This window comes from Pezoporus occidentalis, unplaced genomic scaffold (genome assembly GCF_034315485.1).
Source record: "Pezoporus occidentalis ecotype Australia unplaced genomic scaffold, CSIRO_AGI_Poc_V1 ctg23, whole genome shotgun sequence".
NCBI classification, from domain to species: domain Eukaryota; kingdom Metazoa; phylum Chordata; class Aves; order Psittaciformes; family Psittacidae; genus Pezoporus; species Pezoporus occidentalis.
Window position 1 is genome coordinate 9,180,254 of NW_026914180.1, and position 12,603 is coordinate 9,192,856.

Here is a 12,603-nt window from a genome sequence, read left to right on the forward strand (position 1 = left end):
TGGGGGCTTGCATTTTCACATCTGTCTGAGCAAATTTGAGATATATAAAAAAATGATGTGTGTGTGAGAGTGTTCATGTATAAAATTGCAATTTTGAGGCAGTAAGTCTTTTCAGACAATTGCAGTAGTGTACTGTATTAGGAGACTAGAGTTGGAACAGGAAGAGTTTGCAGAAGAGCTGAAATTACGTTCATATTGTGTTACATGGTTATATGTTTGGACAAAGAAATGTCGCTTCTCAAATTCAATGTTAAGCTATGAATAGATAGTGAGGCTTGGTCAAGCACATCACAATGACTATGGTTAAAATCATCTAACACATAATGGTGCTCAGAAGGGACAGCTAACTGAAACCTGGACCATGTTAGCCCAGTTGAAGCCTGGGCCAGTATGGTAGAAATACCTTTCTTAAATAATGTGTTACAGTACTTGGAAAATGTTAGGTTCTGATTGTCACTATATTTAATAGGTATAACACTAGAGTTACTTAAGCTTCTGCAATTTGAAATCACAGAAGCATACCCTGTGTTTAGTAGTTTTTTGGCAGATGGTGGAACAAGATAGCTATTTTTTCCTGCTAGAAGATAAAAATGCTGTTTGACAGAGCATAGAAAACCATGTTGCTTTAGCAGCAAAATTATGGAATCTGCTGTTTTAGTGAGCTGGAATTATAAAATACTGCTTGTGCCACAAGGAAGGTAACAGTGAAATAATGTAAGGTGCTGAGGTTTCTCAGGATATATTTCATATAATGCTGAACTGTAATTTCATCTTCACCTCAGTGGCTTTTCAGAAAAGTTTAATGTTTCAAACATTTACAAAACCAGTGTGTTTTGATAACAAAGAAAAATGCTTGAGGCCTTACTGTGTTCTTGCAGTGCCTGTTATGGGAAATTGTCTGGAGTTTTATTTTTAATACCTAAAATTAGTCTCTGAGCACAGTATGGAGGCAATAGATAAAGACTCTTGTTAATAGAGGTTTTTAAGATACCCCTATGAACTTTTTTTTTGCTTACTACCTGCCCAAAATAGAAGGCTGGCACTGTTATTTGTATGTTATTTATGCGTTTGCATGGGATATTTGAGTCATTGTTATGTGGAGTATTATTCTTCACTGGTATTTTAAAAATATAAAACTTACAACAGATAAGGAAAATATTAGGAAGATGACGAAATCCTGTTCTCAGAGTGCTGCAGCTGGTGGTGTGTTTACTCTTTATCGTTAGAGGGAGAATTTTAGTTTGGTTTGAGCAGTTAGTTTCTTTTTTGTGCAGCCTCTATGCAGTTGTGAACTGTGCTAAAATGTACTTGAAGCAAAAATTAGTAATGCCAGTGTAGCATTGAAAAGAATATTATTTTTTCTGTCTCCACATAGTTTTATGAGCTTGTATGTAATGCTAAAGATACACACGATAAATAACAGTGCAGAAGCAGAGAGGGAAATAAATCATTCTGGGCTAGGCTGGATGCCAGATATTTAGAGAATTTTTGGTTTACACTGATTAGGGGAGAAGTAGCATAATATTATGTGCCATTTATAAATAACTGATGGAAAGCCATGTAATAGGTTGTTACAACAGGGCACATATTTCCTTCAGCTGTAATGCCTGTGTGAAGTAGTTTTACTTTAGCTGTAACGCTGATATCAGTCATGTATAATTGTCATGGAAAGTTACTGGTCCAGACACAAATCTCCTCACTCATCCTCATTCTCACGATCATAATGTAGCTGGTGCTACTTTACTCACCCACGTGGGGGAATTCTTGCCTGGGGGTTGGAATTTTGTACATGCAGCAAATTTAAGAGAGTTAAAAAGACAAGAGGTTTCCAGATGCCTTGAATTAAACAGAGTGGTTATTCTTAACCATAAATGCTTAACTCCACTCCCTCAGCAAATCATTTTCAAAATAGATATTTATTTTCAAACAAAACCAGTTGCCTTGTGAAACGGTTGGTTAGGGGAAAAAGAAATGACCTAATGCTTCTGAATAAAGTGTCTGATCTCTTGTTGCCAAGGCTGAGTCACTTCCTGTTACAATAACAAGACTGTCATCAGCAAACTTCTCTAGCCACACAGTGTAGTTTGCCAGTGTATGGATGGCTTTATTTGTCCATGTTGTTAGAAAGTTAGTGTTGGAAAACGTACTGTACTAAATTAGGAGGCACCAGCTTTGCATTCAAGCACCTTAGTGTCAGATCTTGGTTGCACTTAGAGTGTCCTGATAGTATAATCTCTGATTTCTTGTGCAACATAATAATATCCACCCAGCTGTGTACAGTAATGTTGTAATTCTATCAAGGGATTCTGGACACAACATAATGCATTACTATCATCAGAGCTTTCTCAACTGGAATTTGCAGGATCATAGTCAGCTGTTTCTTATTTACAGGAATCAGATTTGAAAAGTACCTGGAAGTTCATTCCACTTGTCACTTAACAGATAACCTCTAGCATTTTCTTGACTGTGGTGGGTTTTAAAGACATGTTTAAGCTACCTTTCAAAATATTAATCATATGGTGGTTTTGGTTGCATTTAAGCAAGATTGGCACTTGCTCAGCTTGCAGGCAGAGGTGGTCTGCTTTTGCTGCACCGCTGATTCAGCAGAGCAGGAATTCATTAGGGCTTTTACATAACAGGTTGGAATTGATTTCCTGGGCAAAATGAGTCGGCAAAAGCCCTTTCTGCAGTTAAACCAGAGAAAATAAAAGCCCAAACCAGTGTTCAGTTTCAATACTATTATTGCTTCCCCTCCTCCCCCAGGCTTCAAATATAATTTGGGAGCAGTGTCTGGCAGGCTGAGTTCTGAGTGATCCATCAGATCTGTATGTGAATCCCAGCTACTGACTCACTCTTTGCAATGTGAATGACTGTTCTGAGACTGTTAGTAAGATATGGGGGGTGGGGAGTGGGGGCTGTCTTACATGTTCTTTGTGATTTTCATCCTTGCATTCTGCCCTAAAAATCAAGTGTCATATTTGTTCCTCTAAATTAAAGGGCAGCAAAAAAAATTAACCTGCACTTTTCTTTTTGCCTCAGTTTCCCCTCCCATGAAAGAAAAAAGGTAAAACTTCTAAATTGTTTTGGTATTTATATAGAGAAGCAGAAGCAGACACACAGAAAACTGATCCTTTTGAGTTTGTTTTGCTCTGTTTTCTATATTTAATGTCCATCCTGCAGGATTATTTATGCTAGTTCTTCCTGAGAGCCATGTGTTGGGTAGTCCTAGATAGCCTGCATCTCTCATGCCTACGCTCTTCATACAAATCCAGAGGAGCCTAGCTGAAATGAAAGTTCTTGTGAAAGCGACTCACAAGAGGATGGGCATCACACTGATTGTGTGTCAATTTGAACATCATTTTTATCCTCCCACTTTCAAAATCCAGTTATTATAAACATGTCACAGAACAAAGATCCTGCTAATAGCTAGCCAAGCTAAATTTGCAGTTTTCTTGCTTTCACATTTTTACAGAAGAAAACCCACCATTTTTCAACTCCTCTCTTTCTCCTTAGTTTAAAAAAGAAAACAGAAAATGTAAGTTGATATTTTTAAGTTGACCATGATAAATCTGGGATCAGTTACTATGCTCTGTTCTTTGATAGACAGAGACGTTATTGTGCAGTCCTGGATAAAGTCACTGATTATACTGTTTGGGCCATGAAAGCAAAATGTGTTGCAAGGGTTTGGGTGTCTGTAATTAACCAGTTGTAAATGCTGTGGTTGGTGGCTAAGCAGCTGTTGAGATCGCTGTCGTAATTTCACCACTGTAAAGGAGCTATCATGTGTTATTCCATTGTTTCAGGATGGAAAAGAACAGTTGTTTGTATACGTTTCTTTTTTTTTTCCCTAGAACAGAACAAATGTTGGCTGTAAACTGCACTTACAGTGTTCCAGGCTATATCAGTGGAAAGGATTTGTATTTGCCTGAGACGATTGTCTTTGTTTTCAGTTTAACATATCGGACACTGAGAATATCGCTGCAACTAAAGGTTCATTTTTCAGGAGTGTTTGGTGCCACATCTATTGAACATTCATTCTGCTGTGGGCAGCTTTCCGTGTCTGTGAGCTTATTCATTCCCTGAATACATCTGTGAATATAATTGAGCCCTAAGTTTGGATATTAAGAATCTCATGCATTTTTTTTAAGAACACATATCATATTAATACTGGATTCAAGCCTCTTAGGGGTGTCTTAAAATAAACCTTGCATTTTGACATGAGTAACTCGAGTATTGATGTGTAGACAGCAAAGAACTTTGCCACCAGCAAAGTATATCAAATGCAGCAGGTCAGCCACTGATTGCCTGAAAATCCTAATACGTGTAGGTGAAACTATGGTGTAAGACCTTTGGCACTCAAACCTCCTGACTATCTAGTTCAGGAACGGTGAGTTCTCAGTTACAGGGAGTGGGAAGATGATGTCATTTAAAAACTATTGCCCTGCTTTGATATTAGTAAATGTGTTCAAAGTTCTCTAGGGACCTCTAAGGGCTGGAAAACTCTCCCTACCACAGTTGCTATGGGATAGAAGTAGTCTCCCTTTCAAAATTTCTTTGCTTTTTTTTTTTTTTTAATTAGAATACAAGTGAAAAGCATTTAGGAAAATAAGTCTGTCTCTGCACTGTTGAAGAAAATGTGTTGAAAATGAGGCTGGTTGTGTTCTTGTATCACTAATGAGAACAACGCCATGAACAGAAAAATGCCAAAAGTGTGTGTGTGTGAGTGTGCGTGTGGAAGAGGGGGAGGGGGAGACAGGATGGAGTCTTTTGCAAAACAAAACAGTAGGTGCCAATGTTGATGTTTTTAAGGCATGCCTTTGACTAGTCACTATGTGATAATTTATTATCAATCAAAATCTGAGGGCTGGATTCCTCCTTTTTCTTTTCTGCATGCACTGCATAAAAAAAATCCCAGTGAAAGGTCCTGGCACGTTGCCCGTCCTCCTTCTCCTTGGATAAGGGGGTGAATGATGCAACACCATGACTCTTTTTCCTTCTCCCATCTTGCCTATCGCATGGGGAAGTGAGCAATTACTTAGTTTTTTTATGCCTACGAGCTGGGCAGGGCTTTGTTTTGCTTGTTCTGGTGACAAGCATCTTCACACCACTTCTGAGTGTGTGTTGTCCTCAGGGGGCTCAACCCAGCCTTGGGGACATTTGAAATTTTTAATACGCATGGGTCTGGGTTCTGCTGCTAGCCTATGCCTTTATAACAGGGCCATCATGTATCCCAGAGCCACAAGCCCAGGGTATGCGCTAAAATCACTGATAACAAACCTTTAAGTTGCCCCCACTTTCTTCCTCCCAAATTTATTAACTTAGCTTTTTGAGCTGTAGGGTTTAGGTATTGTGAGATTTCTTTGCAGCTACGAAGCTTGGTTTGTTTAATCATGGAAAAGCAGATTCTCTAATATTTTCCTTTCTGCAGTGAAGCTTTTCGCAGGACAGCAAGTATCACAAGACTCCTGATAAAATCATGGGAGTTAACAAGGCTAGCGCTTGAAGAACCTTTGCAGATTCAGCCTTTTTCTGAAAATAACATTCCAACGAAGCAGAGATAAACTGAATGTTTGAAACAATCTTGCAGACTATTTTACTTTGTGTTTGTTTATTTTTTTCCCTACATAAAGACCCTCTTCAGACCATCTGAACAGAATTTCAGTAGTCATATGTTGGTTCCATGTCACTTGATCAGTACATGACTCAGCAGGGGAGGGAAGAGATGGGAGGAAGGGAAGATTTAGCTCTTTTCACAAAAGTTAAATAATGAGATGAGGACATTCGAAACCTATCTTTAAAATCTCACTAGTACTGAATAACATCATAGTCCAATTTGTAGCATCACTGAAACAAATAACATTTAGTAATAGCTGGCAGTGTGCACATAGTCACTGGTGAGGTCATTGTGACACATCTGATACCTATCCTCTTGGTTGCAGCCACGGACACAGCCTGAGAACTTTAGAGCTTGGCATCCAGCAGGATTACAGGGCATTCAGTCAAAGGTGAAATGCCAGCACCAGGGAGTGATTGCTGGTTTCACTGACTAAAATACCAGTCATACTGCACATTTATTATACTTACACAGAGAGAAGGGGAAGATAGAGCAAAGGGATAAACAGCAGAATTACACTGATGGAAAGAGGCAGCATTCAAACATGATAAGGAATACTGCTGTGATAAAAAAGCAGTAATGTTGGCTGTCAACGTACTGTTGCCGATACAGCACTGGACATCTATAAAGGCATTTTTATTTTCTTAAATAGTGAGATACATATTTATTTTTTTCATGTGTGTATGCCATATCTCACATGCAATTCCAGAAGCCAGCAACAGAACTTACAACACACAGATGGGCATTACTTACTGAAATTTAGGTCCCAAGCATGCAGCTAAGCCCACGGACATGAAGCACACACTGGACCCTAGTTCATACACTTAAAGTCAGGCATATACCTCAGTGACTGCAGCAGCAGTACTTTGCCTTGACTTCTACCATTTCCTGAGACTAAAATGTGTAATTACTAATTACAAATTACAATTACAAAATTACTAGTACTGGCTTCTATCACTCACTGCTCTTGGAAGTTGTGGAGACTTTGTCATTTGTGGCTTTCCTTTTAAAAAAAAAATAAAGAAACTAGCTCTGGAAATACAGAAATGCAATTTATTACCTGTTTTGCATCTTTTAGTCTTTTTCTGTCATTTTGTGTGGTAGTTTCAATTTTTAGAACTAGCACAGGACAACATTCAGTGGTATACTGCATCCTTTTATTTTTGTTTAATTTGTTACGTTTTGAAAAGTACTCAGAATTTTGTTGCACTCTAGGAATGCTAATTTTGAAGTTTTCTAATTTTGAAAGCTTGAACACATTTAAACATAAAACCAAGTACTGCACAAGGAAATGATACCAGAAAACCATCAGAGTTAAGTGATATTTCTAAGAGAAATGTTACAATTTTTGGCCACCAACCATGATATAAAAAGAATTTCTGTGCATAAAATTAACTTCTAATAGTTATCAAATCCTCTTTCTTAATGTAAAGATTCTCTTTTCCAAAGGGAGAAGGAGAGAAGTTTAATGAAGAGAAAGATTCCAAAATGATGAAAAAGAAAAAGATTCAGTTATGGAATGTTACTGATACCAAGATTAATGTAATAGCTGTCTCTTAATGAAATCTAGGAAGTGACAGATGTGGTAATGCAAACATACATATGTGACCTGTCTTTAAGAATTTTCAAGATCCCAATTCCATGACGACATGGTAATGTGCTCAGCTTTATGCATGTGAAGTGCCCCTCAGCTTCAAATTACACATATGCTTCATGTTTGCAACTTTACTCTTCCAGGACATCTTCCAGCAAATTCAGCACTCCTTTCTTTTCTTCCAAATGCTAACTATGTTACACGCTTTCCTCCCTTTCAGTGACTTAAAAAAGCACGGTCTGTTAAGTCAATGGCAGAACTCCCACTGACTTCTGCTTATGAAACTTAAACATTTCTTTTTAGAAAACTTTCCAACATTACAAAAAGGTCATTTCAGTCCTGCAGCTACCCAAAATGGTCAGTGAGTCTCTTACACTTTTTTCCTTATATTCAATAGCATTTATTATTAGCACTTTTAGTTATTATTCTTTGTGCTTTTTGGAGTAGATGCTAAGGGCTGGGGTCATGTCTACTTTATCTGAACTTTTGAAGATCTCATTATAATATTTGTAAGAATTTTTTTTCGTCTTTATTTCTCAACTCTGCCCTCCTGTGTAAGATGCTGGATGCCAGATTTTTGCCACTGTCTGCACCAGAATTGTCTGCCATCTTCTGAGACAATTCTTGTAAAAATTATGGGGAGCTCTGTAATCAAGATACAGTAGCCAGGAGATGGAAGATGCTGAAGATTTCTGGCAAGGTTTATTTGCAAAGAAATATGGGTCAAGTTTTATTTAGCTTCAATCATGTCAAAATTGTCCATATCTTTCTTCTCAGCCCTGAAACAGAGGGATGCTAGAAAGATTTTTGTGTTCTTCATGTCTCTTCCTCTAGCCTTAGCACTACTATGATGTAACAAAGGGGAAGAACGTGTTTCAGAAGAAATAAAAGGAAGCTGTAAGAAATTGTGAAGTTGCTGCTAATGGATTTTCTACATACAGTTGTTTCACCATGTTGGTTCCATATATACTATTAAATACAGGGCAGAATATGGCCCTCAAAGCAGCAGACTTGTTATCACAGCTGTAGGTTCTGAATCAGAGGTTGATGACTACTGGAATCAAGCCCTGGTTCTGCAGAACACAGATCAATAGGTAAGATGGATCCTGCCTTTTAGTTCAGATGTGGATTCATTGGTATTTTCAATTTCTCTTAAGATAATCTGAATTGAAAGTGCTCTGAAGAAACAGTGCATCGTGCAGAATTAAACTTCCAGGCCCTGCCTGAGTACATTGAAGTAACCCTGTACCATAGCTATACACTATTCAGTACAATATTCTTCATGAAACAAAAATATTCACATTTTGGAAGTTGGTATTTATGGAGTTTTTCTGAAAGTGGAGGTTGCATCATAATGAGACAGTTCAGCTAGCCAGTGCCTTGGCATGTTTCATTTATGGCTGGATTAGACCCTGATTTAATGAGATACTGTACTACATGGAAGCACATCATCTTCAGTCATTGAAAACTGAGTGGAGTCCTAATGTTTCATTTCAACAGTGTCTCTGCACTTTTGAAACTAAAAGAAAAAACACAGAATAAAGCATAATTTAAGTAGAATGTTTCATTCCAACTGCAGTAGGCAATTACAAAGAAAAGCATTCTGAGACTGCCCACTTCTTTGCTTCTCTTTTCAATCATATAGACTATGCATTAGTGCTTCTGAGGTTTTATTATACTGTATAAAATGTGTTTTGAATTTAAGATTTGTAAGGGAAAAGCAGACAAAAGGACAATCTCATGTTTCCATTCATCTTCCCAATGTGTTATTCCAGAGGCTCAAAAGGGTGATGCATTGTCTAGATTTTGTGACTGGTGAACTTCTTTGTTACTTGGTGACTTAAGATGTCATAGAAATTTTTGATATTCTCTTTCACACAGCTTCCAGTGGAGGGGCAGCTCCAGAGTGCTGCAATACTCCAGTGGATTTTCTCTGTTGGATAGCATCTAAGCATCCAAAAGCTTCACTAAATTGTGCTGTAGACTGAGCAGTTCTGGAGTTGTACAATCTCTGAGTTACTGCTACTGTGCTTTAGGGTCACCTCCCCTTGCAGTGGTTTTGTAATGAATGGATTTCAGTTGAACCCAGTGACCTGTGAATATATAGTTCTCATACATATTCTCACTCAGGGACAAGCCATGATGCTATTAGGAATGGCGTACATCTATTTCTTGGCTTTGGGTTAACTGTGTAAACTGAAATGAGTCTAAAGAAAAAAGCATATATTAAGAAACAATTATGTCATGCTGAGATGAGGTTTATTTAACATCTGGCAAAAGCAGATGGATTCTCAGTTAACATAGTGGAATCCATTCAGTCAGCACCTTGATAAGCACCACATCTCTTTAACTGTCTCAGATGTACGTGCTTTCCAGTTGCTCTGAAGACTGGCTGGGCAGCACATTAAGACAGTTTAAAATTATGTAAGTATGATGGGGAGATGGGGAGCTGTAGTGATAGGACAAGGGGTAACGGGTTCAAACTTAAACAGGGGAAGTTTGGATTGGATATAAGGAGGAAGTTCTTTACTGTAAGGGTGGTGAGGCACTGGAATGGGTTTGCCAGGGAGGTTGTGAATGCTCCATCCCTGGCAATGTGCAAGGCCAGGTTGGACAGAGCCTTGGGTGAAATTGTCTAGTGTGAGGTGTTCCTGCCCATGGCAGGAGGATTGGAACTAGATGATCTTAAAGTTCTTTCCAACCCTAACTATTCTATGATTCTATGATTGCCTGCCATTGCCTGCAATGCTCTGGTAATTTGCAAATGTGAGTGATGTACACTGGTGGACAGTTACTCTGCAGACCACTTGTCCAGCAGTTTGACTTTTTATTTAGTAGCTAGAATAAGTTTGGTGCTGTATATCAATATAGGGATGGGTGTTCTCAAGATTATTTGTTGCTGAGATGTGGCCACTGCATACTGACCATAAAAGCGCCCATTAAAGCATTGTATTGGAGCTATTTGGGAGAATATGGTTTGACATGGTGACCACGCATAAAGATCTTGGTGGTCACACACACACTCATAAGATGGCTTACGATTTGCTAGCATGTGATGTGGTCTTCCATGAAGGAATCCACAGTAAGTTGTCTCCATATTACCACAGGGTTTAAATATGTTTAATGCTTAAGGAGATATTTTTTTACTTAATGTTGGGGCAACATGGCCATCTCAAACTCCTTTCAAGAGGAAATGTCTGTGGTCCCTCTTAAAGGTCATTATCAAAGAAGCACTTTCAAATTATAATGATTGTTCATATTTTTACTCTCCCCCCCCAGTCCCAGGTAGTATATCTGTGGTCTTCAGTTTTTCAGCAGCCTTTTTTCATGCTCTGTGTGATTGGATAGGAATCGGGTAAGATTATTCTGTATTAACAGCAAAAGCTTCACCCCTGCTCTATTTGACATTTATACAAGAAAATATACCCACAGAAATCAGCATTTCATGTATATTAAAATTTCCTGGGAGTAAAGAAGCAATATGAAATATCCTTGAAGGATAAAAAAAATCAATGGGAACTTTACTTTTATAACTCTCTCTTCACATGCTGCACACCCCTGAACCTTTTGAAAATGTGAGACAGTACTGTCAGTCCTGTCATGCCCAATACTTAGGGCCAGATGTTGGAGAAACACTTTTCCTGGTGCCTCATATTTGTAATCCTGTGGATGAAAGTCTCTGGTATTGCTGTTTCAAAGTGCTGGTGCTCCACAGCAGCTGGAGGTTGGTGTCACCAGGCTATGGAGTTGCAGGAAAGTTCAAGTGTTAGGCATGATGCTCAGAAAATGCCTTTCTTGTCTCATTTTAAAAGGGTGCCAACCAGAAGTCATTCCACTGTACCCAGAAGATTTCCTGAAGTCGGTGTGATGTCGTCATCCAATTCAACAGCTTCATGTCTCTTGAGTCTGGAGATGCTCAGCCTCGATGCTTCAGTTCCTAGCCAAGGCATGTCTTGTGTGTTTCCTACTTAACTAACACTTGCACAGTTGATGACCAAACATTCTTTTTGGAGCACTTACCATTTCCAAATATATTTATCTTTCAAGTTAATAAAATCTGTGTTAATTAGTGACAGCTCACTGCTAAAATATTCACTTCATTCTTTTATCACCCTGTGGCAGAGCTCTGTGTGCCATGCCAGCTGTCCTTCACAGCAGGTCTTAGAGGTTTGAAGCCTTATTTAGTGCCTGCAGTGACCTTTTAAATTCCAGAGTAAAGTTGGGACTACACAACTTACAAATATAACACTTGTTAATAAAATGTCAGCTTTGTAGCAGTCAGGCTTGCACATAGCGTTCAACTGCATTTTCTATCAGCCTAATAGCTTGGGATTGTATATGTGTGGTGACATAGTTGCAAGAGGGGTAAATCCTGCAAGAAAAAAAGCTCACTTCTGTTCCCACATTGTAACCAGGTCACAATTCTGCCCCCTGGGGAAAAAAATCATTTCCCCAGTCGAATTCCAACAAACAGTTGTTAGTTTCTTCATTGCTCAGGTGACCTCAACTAAACCAGAAATGCCAGGTTTTAAAGACTAAAAAATTGGCTAAACTTTCAACCCCTGACTCAATGGCATGTAAGAAATAGCAGTAGAGGGGGAAAAAGGGGGGGGGGGGGTAGGAGGGGTCAGGGGAAGAAGCAGCAGCAGAATGTCTAGCAGATGTTTCCTAAAGAAGCTATAAACAAGGAAAATGAGCAGTCAGATTTTCCTTTAACTTTATAGTGCAGTTTACAAGTTCATTAAACAGGCCTTCGAGGTAGGGCAGCCCTCACTGAAGGATTGTTTAAACTGAAATATGCTTGATTTTCTTTTGAAATGGCTCACTTGATAAGATGCTCTGTAATGATATCATCAGCCATTGAACAGTTAACAAAACCTTTGGATTGTGTAAACCTGTGTAGTTTAGATGGTTCTTGACCTGTGCAGGTAACGATTACTTACATACCTGCAGACATGCTGAATGTTCTTCTTAGTGTCCTCAAGAAAAATAACACTGGCATCATTCAAAACTGTCACTTTTTTTAATTATCTTAATACATATTATATAGCTGTTTAGATTTTAATGATCTGTCTGTAGTTACTTAAAGCCATGTCTTTTCCATCTATTTACTGAAATTACATGAGCAATTCATGTGGTACTTTCAAGACTTATCCAAGTTGCCTGTGTTCCTCCTAGAAAGCCGGGTCTGGCATTATTGTGATGCTTAGCTATTTCCATAATGTGAAAAAAAAAAAAAAAGTTTTGGTTATTCTACAATGGGACTAATTTTTCTCTTGTTCTATAAAAGATTTTTAGTGGCAGAAAGCCTCATGTTATCAATGAGAACTTTGCAGTAGGCTTCAATGGATTTCTGATTGACTCAGTAATGCACTTTCATTACTGGCCTAATACT